This window comes from Mytilus californianus, unplaced genomic scaffold (genome assembly GCF_021869535.1).
Source record: "Mytilus californianus isolate M0D057914Y unplaced genomic scaffold, xbMytCali1.0.p SCAF_10, whole genome shotgun sequence".
Classification (NCBI taxonomy): Eukaryota; Metazoa; Mollusca; class Bivalvia; order Mytilida; family Mytilidae; genus Mytilus; species Mytilus californianus.
Window position 1 is genome coordinate 57,281,107 of NW_026262582.1, and position 10,944 is coordinate 57,292,050.

At 34.1% G+C, this 10,944-nt stretch overlaps 1 long non-coding RNA gene across 15 annotated transcripts; it reads right to left on the bottom strand.

Moving 5' to 3' along the window:
- Positions 1–1,259: 1,259 nt before the first annotated feature.
- LOC127718925 (uncharacterized) lies at positions 1,260–9,052 on the bottom strand. Of its 15 annotated transcripts, none has more exons than XR_007990006.1 (4): positions 8,285–9,052; positions 7,538–7,722; positions 5,477–6,225; positions 1,260–5,108 (listed from the first exon to the last, which is right to left on the bottom strand). It is a non-coding gene; the product is annotated as an uncharacterized LOC127718925 (long non-coding RNA). The 15 variants fall into 15 exon arrangements; XR_007990014.1 differs by lacking the exon at positions 8,285–9,052 and having other exon boundaries at positions 1,260–4,357; positions 4,926–5,108; positions 7,538–8,276; XR_007990013.1 differs by lacking the exon at positions 8,285–9,052 and having other exon boundaries at positions 1,260–4,357; positions 4,741–5,108; positions 7,538–8,276.
- Positions 9,053–10,944: the final 1,892 nt, after the last annotated feature.

Consider the following 10,944-nt stretch of genomic DNA (forward strand, 5'->3'; position numbering starts at 1 on the left):
TATTTTGTTATGTTATATTAAGCATGTAATATCACTTTTCATTTAATGTGTGTGTCCCCCCACCCCCACCCCCCCCCCCCCCCCCTGTTTCTTTAATAAAACATGAATTGAAATCTAGAGACACATGATAGATTATCATGATAAAGATTATAGAAAGCCATTTAAAACAATTTACCAAATCTCTAAGGTTAGAATTTTATTGTGTGAACCATCAAATTTTAAGGTGGATTAATTGGTTTCAGTGACAGATTTCCTCTTACAATATTTTATAACAAGTTTAATTGTTTCAATTGAAGGATTTATGCCCATCTGTCCAAACTCATTAAAACAAAAGTAAATAAGATGTAATAGTTATGTGCAATTCAGTATCCCTTTACCGTGATTTTCATCCTTAAATTAAATGAAGTAATTAAAAACTTGTATCTGTCAAGACCTATTGTTATTGTTATTGTAAAATGAATGAGTATTCATTCGGTATAAACAAAACCAAATGAAGTGCAAATGTCAATCATTAAGCAACCCAACAAAAAGTAACTAAATAATAAGAACATACATTTCAAATATTAACAGAAGTATACATAATTAAATGTTTAGAAAAACCTCATTTAATTCCATTCCCATTGTTAATTCTAAACGTAGAATGAGAGGAAAATATTTATTTGTTTGCATGTATATGTTCACGAATACGTAGTAATCTAAAGAAAAGGGAAAACGTAAGCATTTCATAATTGTGACTTTCAAATTATGTCTATTTTTGTTATTGTAATAAATAAACCATTTTCGGCCACTTGCCCTCTTCTGTTTCCGTATGTTTTTTCTTTATTATTTTGTGATATTTATTTATTAAAGATAATAATTATGTTTATTTAGACAAATTACGAATTTTGAATGACTACTACACAAAGTGAGATATCGAAAAAAGAAAGCACTATCAAGCCCATTCAAATGCCTAATCAAATGATCACTTTAAAATTACTGCCAATACTACTTCAAGTGATCTGAAATATATTGTACATGTCAATAAATGTCTGAAGGTATATAAATTGTCACTTTGATTAATTGGGAAATAATTAATTTTAAACATTAAGGATGAGTGTTGGTCTATTTTTCAAGATTTTAAATATGCATGAGTCAACTTCCACATACAGTTGAGACCGTTTTGTGGTAATAAGCATTGTGTCTAAGTTTCATAACATTTGGTTGAGGCAAACTGAAGTTGGAGAACGGACGCGAAAATTTCATCAATTTTTCCGTTTTTGTCAATTTCACTATTTCAGTTTTTTAACCGTAACTTCAGATTTTCGAACATTAACCACTCTGGAGATTTTCCTAAACGATGCGCCAATGTCTCCTCTACAACACCTATATAATCGTTGCCCGTCACAATCTCTTGAAATTGGTCCAAAATTAACTTAAATTGGCCTACCCCCTAATCTCATTTTGTCAATTTCACATTTTCAGTTTTTTAACCGTAACTTCAGATTTTCGAACATAAACCACTCTGGAGATTTTCTTAAACGATGCGCCATTGTCTCCTCTACAACACCTATATAGTCGTTGCCCGTCACAATCTCTTGAAATTGGTCCAAAATTAACTTAAATTGGCCTACCACCCTAATCTCATTTTGTCAAATTCACAATTTCAGTTTTTTAACAATATTAACTTCAGATTTTCGAACATAAACCACTCTGGAGATTTTCTTAAACGATGCGCCAATGACTCCTTTACAACACCTATATAGTCGTTGCCCGTCACAATCTCTTTAAAATGGTCCAAATTTTTCTTTTAGTGCCCTACCCCCCTAATCTCATTTTGTCAATTTCACAATAAAAATTTCAGTTTTTTAACCGTAACTTCAGATTTTCGAACATAAACCACTCTGGAGATTTTCCTAAACAATGCGCCAATGTCTCCTCTACAACACCTATATAGTCGTTGCCCGTCACAATCTCTTGAAATTTGTCCAAAATTAACTTAAATTGGCCTCCCCCTAATCTCATTTTGTCAATTTCACAATTTTAGTTTTTTAACTGTAACTTCAGATTTTCGAACACAAACCACTCTAGAGATTTTCTTAAACGATGCGCCAATGTCTCCTCTACAACACCTTTATAGTCGTTGCCCGTCACAATCTCTTTAAAATGGTCAAATTTTTTCTTTTAGTGCCCTACCCCCCTAATCTCATTTTGTCAATTTCACAATTTCAGTTTTTTTAACCGTAACTTCAGATTTTCGAACATAAACCACTCTGGAGATTTTCTAAAACGATGCGCCAATGTCTCCTCTACAACACCTATATAGTTGTTGCCCGTCACAATCTCTTTAAAATGGTCCAAATTTTTCTTTTAGTGCCCTACCCCCCTAATCTCATTTTGTCAATTTCACAATAAAATTTTCAGATTTTTAACCGTAACTTCAGATTTTCGAACATAAACCACTCTGGAGATTTTCTTAAACGATGCACCAATGTCTCTTCTACAATACCTATATAGTCGTTGCCCGTCACAATCTCTTGAAATTGGTCCAAAATTAACTTAAATTGGCCTACCCCCTAATCTAATTTTGTCAATTTCACAGTTTCAGTTTTTTAACCGTAACTTCAGATTTTCGAACATAAACCACTCTGGAGATTTTCTTAAACGATGCGCCAATGTCTCCTCTACAACACCTTTATAGTCGTTGCCCGTCACAATCTCTTTAAAATGGTCAAAATTTTTCTTTTAGTGCCCTACCCCCATAATCTCATTTTGTCAATTTCACAATTTCAGTTTTTTTAACCGTAACTTCAGATTTTCGAACATAAACCACTCTGGAGTTTTTCCTAAACGATGCGCCAATGTCTCCTCTACAACACCTATATAGTCGTTACCCGTCACAATCTCTTTAAAATGGTCCAAATTTTTCTTTTAGTGCCCTACCCCCCTAATCTCATTTTGTCAATTTCACAATAAAATTTTCAGTTTTTAACCGTAACTTCAGATTTTCGAACATAAACCACTCTGGGGATTTTCTTAAACGATGCGCCAATGTCTCCTCTACAACACCTATATAGTTGTTGCCCGTCACAATCTCTTGAAGCTGGTCCAAAATTAACTTAAATTGGCCTACCCCCCTAATCTCATTTTGTCAATTTCACAATTTCAGTTTTTTAACGGTAACTTCAGATTTTCGAACATAAACCACTCTGGAGATTTTCATAAACGATGCGCCAATGTCTCCTCTACAACACCTATATAGTCGTTGCCCGTCACAATCTCTTTAAAATGGTCTAAATTTTTCTTTTAGTGCCCTACCCCCTTAATCTCATTTTGTCAATTTCACAATAAAATTTTCAGATTTTTAACCGTAACTTCAGATTTTCGAACATAAACCACTCTGGAGATTTTCCTAAACGATGCGCCATTGTCTCCCCTACAACACCTGTATAGTCGTTGCCCGTCTCAATCTCTTGAAATTGGTACAAAATTAACTTAAATTGGCCTACCCCCCTAATCTAATTTTGTCAATTTCACAGTTTCAGTTTTTTAACCGTAACTTCAGATTTTCGAATATAAACCACTCTGGAGATTTTCTTAAACGATGCGCCAATGTCTCCTCTACAACACCTTTATAGTCGTTGCCCGTCACAATCTCTTTAAAATTGTCATTTTTTTTTCTTTTAGTGCCCTACCCCCCTAATCTCATTTTGTCAATTTCACAATAAAATTTTCAGTTTTTTAACCGTAACTTCAGATTTTCGAACATAAACCACTCTGGAGATTTTCCTAAACGATGCGCCAATGTCTCCTCTACAACACCTATATAGTCGTTGCCCGTCACAATCTCTTGAAATTGGTCCAAAATTAACTTAAATTGGCCTCCCCCTAATCTCATTTTGTCAATTTCACAATTTCAGTTTTTTAACCGTAACTTCAGATTTTCGAACATAAACCACACTGGAGATTTTCTTAAACGATGCGCCAATGTCTCCTCTACAACACCTTTATAGTCGTTGCCCGTCACAATCTCTTTGGTATGGTCCAAATTATTCTTTTAGTGCCCCACCCCCCTAATCTCATTTTGTCAATTTCACAATAAAATTTTCAGATTTTTAACCGTAACTTCAGATTTTCGAACATAAACCACTCTGGAGATTTTCTTAAACGATGCGCCAATGTCTCCTCTACAACACATATATAGTCGTTGCCCGTCACAACCTCTTGAAATTGGTACAAAATTAACTTAAATTGGCATACCCCCCTAATGTAGTTTTGTCAATTTCACAGTTTCAGTTTTTTAACCGTAACTTCAGATTTTCGAACATAAACCACTCTGGAGATTTTCTTAAACGATGCGCCAATGTCTCCTCTACAACACCTTTATAGTCGTTGCCCGTCACAATCTCTTTAAAATGGTCAAAATTTTTTCTTTTAGTGCCCTACCCCCCTAATCTCATTTTGTCAATTTCACAATAAAATTTTCAGATTTTTAACCGTAACTTCAGATTTTCGAACATAAACCACTCTGGAGATTTTCTTTAACGATGCGCCAATGTCTCCTCTACAACACCTATATAGTCGTTGCCCGTCACAATCTCTTTAAAATGGTCCAAATTTTTCTTTTAGTGCCCTACCCCCCTAATCTCATTTTGTCAATTGAACAATAAAATTTTCAGATTTTTAACCGTAACTTCAGATTTTCGAACATAAACCACTCTGGAGATTTTCCTCAACGATGCGCCAATGTCTACTCTACAACACCTATATAGTCGTTGCCCGTCACAATCTCTTGAAATTGGTACAAAATTAACTTAAATTGGCCTACCCCCCTAATCTCATTTTGTTAATTTCACAGTTTCAGTTTTTTAACCGTAACTTCAGATTTTCGAACATAAACCACTCTGGAGATTTTCTTAAACGATGCGCCAATATCTCCTCTACAACACCTATATAGTCGTTGCCCGTCACAATCTCTTGAAATTGGTCCAAAATTAACTTAAATTGGCCTCCCCCTAATCTCATTTTGTCAATTTCACAATTTCAGTTTTTTAACGGTTACTTCAGATTTTCGAACATAAACCACTCTGGAGATTTTCTTAAACGATGCGCCAATATCTCCTCTACAACACCTATATGGTCGTTGCCCGTCACAATCTCTTGAAATTGGTCCAAAATTAACTTAAATTGGCCTCCCCCTAATCTCATTTTGTCAATTTCACAATTTCAGTTTTTTAACGGTAACTTCAGATTTTCGAACATAAACCACTCTGGGGATTTTCCTAAACGATGCGCCAATGTCTCCTCTACAACACATATATAGTCGTTGCCCGTCACAATCTCTTGAAATTGGTACAAAATTAACTTAAATTGGCCTACCCCCCTAATCTCGTTTTGTCAATTTCATAGTTTCAGTTTTTTAACCGTAACTTCAGATTTTCGAACATAAACCACTCTGGAGATTTTCCTAAACGATGCGCCAATGTCTCCTCTACAACACCTATATAGTCGTTGCCCGTCACAATCTATTGAAATTGGTCCAAAATTAACTTAAATTGGCATCCCCCTAATCTCATTTTGTCAATTTCACAATTTCAGTTTTTTAACGGTAACTTCAGATTTTCGAACATAAACCACTCTGGAGATTTTCTTAAACGATGCGCCAATGTCTCCTCTACAACACCTTTATAGTCGTTGCCCGTCACAATCTCTTTAAAATGGTCCAAATTTTTCTTTTAGTGCCCTACCCCCTAATCTAATTTTGTCAATTTCACAATAAAATTTTCAGATTTTTAACCGTAACTTCAGATTTTCGAACATAAACCACTCTGGGGATTTTCCTAAACGATGCGCCAATGTCTCCTCTACAACACATATATAGTCGTTGCCCGTCACAATCTCTTGAAATTGGTACAAAATTAAATTTAATTGGCCTACCCCCCTAATCCAATTTTGTCAATTTCACAGTTTCAGTTTTTAACCGTAACTTCAGATTTTCGAACATAAACCACTCTGGAGATTTTCTTAAACGATGCGCCAATGTCTCCTCTACAACACCTTTATAGTCGTTGCCCGTCACAATCTCTTTAAAATGGTCAATTTTTTTTCTTTTAGTGCCCTACCCCCCTAATCTCATTTTGTCAATTTCACACTAAAATTTTCAGTTTTTTAACCGTAACTTCAGATTTTCGAACATAAACCACTCTTGAGATTGTCCTAAACGATGCGCTAACGTCTCCTCTATAACACCTATATAGTTGTTGCCCGTCACAATCTCTTTAAAATGGTCCAAATTTAACTTAAATTGGCCTAACCCCCAATCTCATTTTGTCAAATTCACAATTTCAGTTTTTTTAACCGTAACTTCAGATTTTCGAACATAAACCACTCTGGAGATTTTCCTAAACGATGCGCCAATGTCTCCTCTACAACACATATATAGTCGTTGCCCGTCACAATCTCTTGAAATTGGTACAAAATTAACTTAAATTGGCCTACCCCCCTAATCTCATTTTGTCAATTTCACAGTTTCAGTTTTTAACCGTAACTTCAGATTTTCGAACATAAACCACTCTGGAGATTTTCTTAAACGATGCGCCAATGTCTCCTCTACAACACCTTTATAGTCGTTGCCCGTCACAATCTCTTTAAAATGGTCATTTTTTTTTCTTTTAGTGCCCTACCCCCTAATCTCATTTTGTCAATTTCACACTAAAACTTACAGTTTTTTAACCGTAACTTCAGATTTTCGAACATAAACCACTCTTGAGATTTTTCTAAACGATGCGCCAATGTCTCCTCTATAACACCTATATAGTTGTTGCCCGTCACAATCTCTTGAAGCTGGTCCAAAATTAACTTAAATTGGCCTAACCCCCAATCTCATTTTGTCAATTTCACAATTTCAGTTTTTTTAACCGTAACTTCAGATTTTCGAACATAAACCACTCTGGAGATTTTCTTTAACGATGCGCCAATGTCTCCTCTACAACACCTATATAGTCGTTGCCCGTCACATTTTCTTTAAAATGGTCCAAATTTTTCTTTTAGAGCCCTACCCCCCTAATCTCATTTTGTCAATTTAACAATAAAATTTCAGATTTTTAACCGTAACTTCAGATTTTCGAACATAAACCACTCTGGAGATTTTCCTAAACGATGCGCAAAAGTCTCCTCTACAACACCTATATAGTCGTTGCCCGTCACAATCTCTTGAAATTGGTACAAAATTAACTTAAATTGGCCTACCCCCCTAATCTCATTTTGTCAATTTCACAGTTTCAGTTTTTTAACCGTAACTTCAGATTTTCGAACATAAACCACTCTGGAGATTTTCTTAAACGATGCGCCAATGTCTCCTGTACAACACCTTTATAGTTGATGCCCGTCACAATCTCTTTAAAATGGTCAATTTTTTTTCTTTTAGTGCCCTACCCCCCTAATCTCATTTTGTCAATTTCACACTAAAATTTTCAGTTTTTTAACCGTAACTTCAGATTTTCGAACATAAACCACTCTTGAGATTTTCCTAAACGATGCGCCAACGTCTCCTCTATACCACCTATATAGTTGTTGCCCGTCACAATCTCTTGAAGCTGGTCCAAAATTAACTTAAATTGGCCTAACCCCCAATCTCATTTTGTCAATTTCACAATTTCAGTTTTTTTAACCGTAACTTCAGATTTTCGAACATAAACCACTCTGGAGATTTTCTTAAACGATGCGCCAATGTCTCCTCTACAACACCTATATAGTCGTTGCCCGTCACAATCTCTTTAAAATGGTCAAAAATTTTTCTTTCAGTGCCCTACCCCCCTTATCTCATTTTGTCAATTTCACAATAAAATTTTCAGTTTTTTAACCGTAACTTCAGATTTTAGAACACAAACCACTCTGGAGATTTTCCTAAACGCCAATGTCTCCTCTACAACACCTATATTGTCGTTGCCCGTCACAATTTCTTGAAATTGGTACAAAATTAACTTAAATTGGCCTACCCCCCTAATCTCGTTTTGTCAATTTCACAGTTTCAGTTTTTTAACCGTAACTTCAGATTTTCGAACATAAACCACTCTGGAGATTTTCTTAAACGATGCGCCAATGTCTCCTCTACAACACCTATATAGTCGTTGCCCGTCACAATCTCTTTAAAATGGTCCATTTTTTTCTTTTAGTGCCCTACCCCCCTAATCTCATTTTGTCAATTTCACACTAAAATTTTCAGTTTTTTAACCGTAACTTTAGATTTTCGACATAAACAACTCTGGAGATTTTCCTAAACGATGCGCCAATGTCTCCTCTATAACACCTATATAGTTGTTGCCCGTCACAATCTCTTGAAGTTGGTCCAAAATTAATTTAAATTGGCCTACCCACTTAATCTCATTTTGTCAATTTCACAATTTCAGTTTTTTAACCGTAAATTCAGATTTTCGAACATAAACCACTCTGGAGATTTTCCTAAACGTTGCGCCAATGTCTCTACATCATCTATAGGCAGTCATTGCCCGTCACAATCTCTATAAATGGGTCAACAATCAACTTATGGTATCCCCCCTTTTCGTTTTTAATTACAATTTTTTCAACCTAACTTCAGATTTTTTAACATAAACCATCCTGGAGTTTGTCTTAATAGATATGCTAATGTCTCAGCTGCATCACCTATGCAGTCGTGTACCGTCACAATCACTATAAATGGGTCAAAAATCAACTTAATGTATGCCCCCTCCTCCCTTTTCGTTTTTACAATTTCAGTTTTTTAAACTTAACTTCAGATTTTTAAACATAAACCATTCTGGAGTTTGTCTTATTAGATACGATAATGTCTACTCTATGTTACCTTTACAGTTGTTGCCTGTCACAATCTCTATAAATTGGTCAAAATCTTTATGGTATCCCTTTTGTTTTAAATTTTTTTATTCGTTTTTGTTTAATATTTTGAATATTCCGCTAGGTCTCTGTAAGTGTTCGCTAGCTCGAAAAAAACATGATTGTCTTATGTGAAATTGTGGTTTTTAGTTATACCTCCTAATTGTTCGCTGGCTAATTGTTCGCTACAATTGTTCGCTAGCTTGAGTCAAGTTTAACCTCGCAATATATCCATGTGCCTGTCCTTTGTCAGTGATTATCTTATCTCCTTTGTTGATGTTTTTGTAATTTGGAAAATTCAGTGTTAATGAAATATCTTTTATTTTTCAGGTTGAATTTAACCACAACTTTTATAGACTTGCGACTATAACGAATTTGACATATCGCATGTATGTATATACACCTTTATATTTATCAAAGTTGTACATATATCGATGCAAGTTTGTTGTGTTTGGTAAGGTACACGTGTTTATGCTATTTATAGATAGGTCTGTTTGATTTGGTTATATAAAGTATGCGAGTAGAATTTCATGCACGGGTGGTTTGATAGTAGATAAAGTCATTCGAGTCATTGCAGTCAAGTGTGCAAGAGGCTTTTTTCCAAATAAATAATTATAAAAATTATTTATTTACAGGTTGATAGTTCAAGATGGGTCGCAAATATTGATGTGCTAGTCAGAGACAGACAATTCTCACAATTCTCATTGATATAAAATGAATTACGTGTACTTATTACCTGAATAAAAATGCACTTGACTTTTGCAAGTGGCTACTCCCAAGTGAGAGTTTTGTTTTATATTGATAAATGTTTTATGTTCGGTTGAGGTTACGAATTAGAACATAAGTCTAATTTTGAAGACTGTGGGATGTCCTCTAGACGTCTTGTGATTATTTTTGTCGTTTGGTTCACGTTTCATTGGCGTATACGCTATATCTCCTTTTATTCGTTATATATACATGTGCATTCAAGTTGCATTTTCCAGGATTTCTGGCACGTGCTTACTATTGTGGAATCTTTAAAAAGGAAAATGATAGATTAATTTTAATCGTTGGTCAGTTACCAAAGCGTTCTGTTTGGAAGGGATTTGAAGTTCTAGAAATACTTTTGTATTTTTTAGTGGAAAAACAAATACTGCATGAATAAACTTGAATAAAGGTTTCTTAAAGGATTTACATTTAACTGCATTATACTTGGGGTTACCCCCAAAAAATGCAACATTTTTAATACAAAATGCTTTCCTTTCCAAAGCATTTTGGTTCACCAATGGTTTTCATTCTTATACGTTTATTTTCGATTAAATGCTATATTTTCTTAACGATTGCCATTATCTTTCTGTTTATTGCTTTTGCTTTGGTATTTTTGTTTTCTTCAACTATAAGTTCGCATGCTGTTTTATTTTTCTTTTGATATCAATTTTACCACATTTTAGAAATGCCCAATGTCTTTATTCAAAACCATCGTATATATTTTTCCTATAATACTTGATACTTTTACTGTTGATTTCCAAATTCACTTTGTTTTAAAAACTAAAGAAAATGACTTTTGAGTTCTCTGAAGAAGATGAAAACGTGTTGCAATTTAATATCATATTCATTCAATATGAAATTTTATATTATTGAAAACGATAATTAGAAATGTACTTTTTTCAATACAACACAATGAATTAAAATCATCATATCATTTAACAATATTTTCCGAGACAAATCATAATTTTTTTCAGCTTGAACAATTAATTTAAAAAGTGCCAATAACAATAGTTATTCACCAGTATTGGGTTCTCGTTTGCATGTCGTAACAGATGAGTTCATTTCCGTTACTTAATTAAAATTGATTAACGACCAGTTTTAATGTGCAAGAAAATATATATTACAGATGCAATATTCTAAGTTGTTGATTGTATTATATTCAAACATTTTAACCATCATTGTACGTTTGGACTTAATTAACAGGTAAAGTTCTTTACAATGGATTTTAGACGAAACGATTTTTAAACTTACGTAGAAGAAGTACTGTACAAATATTATTTAGTTTCGACACAAAACAAAAACTCATTCAGATCATGGAATGTATATATATTTCGTTTTCCTTTAAAACTAAAT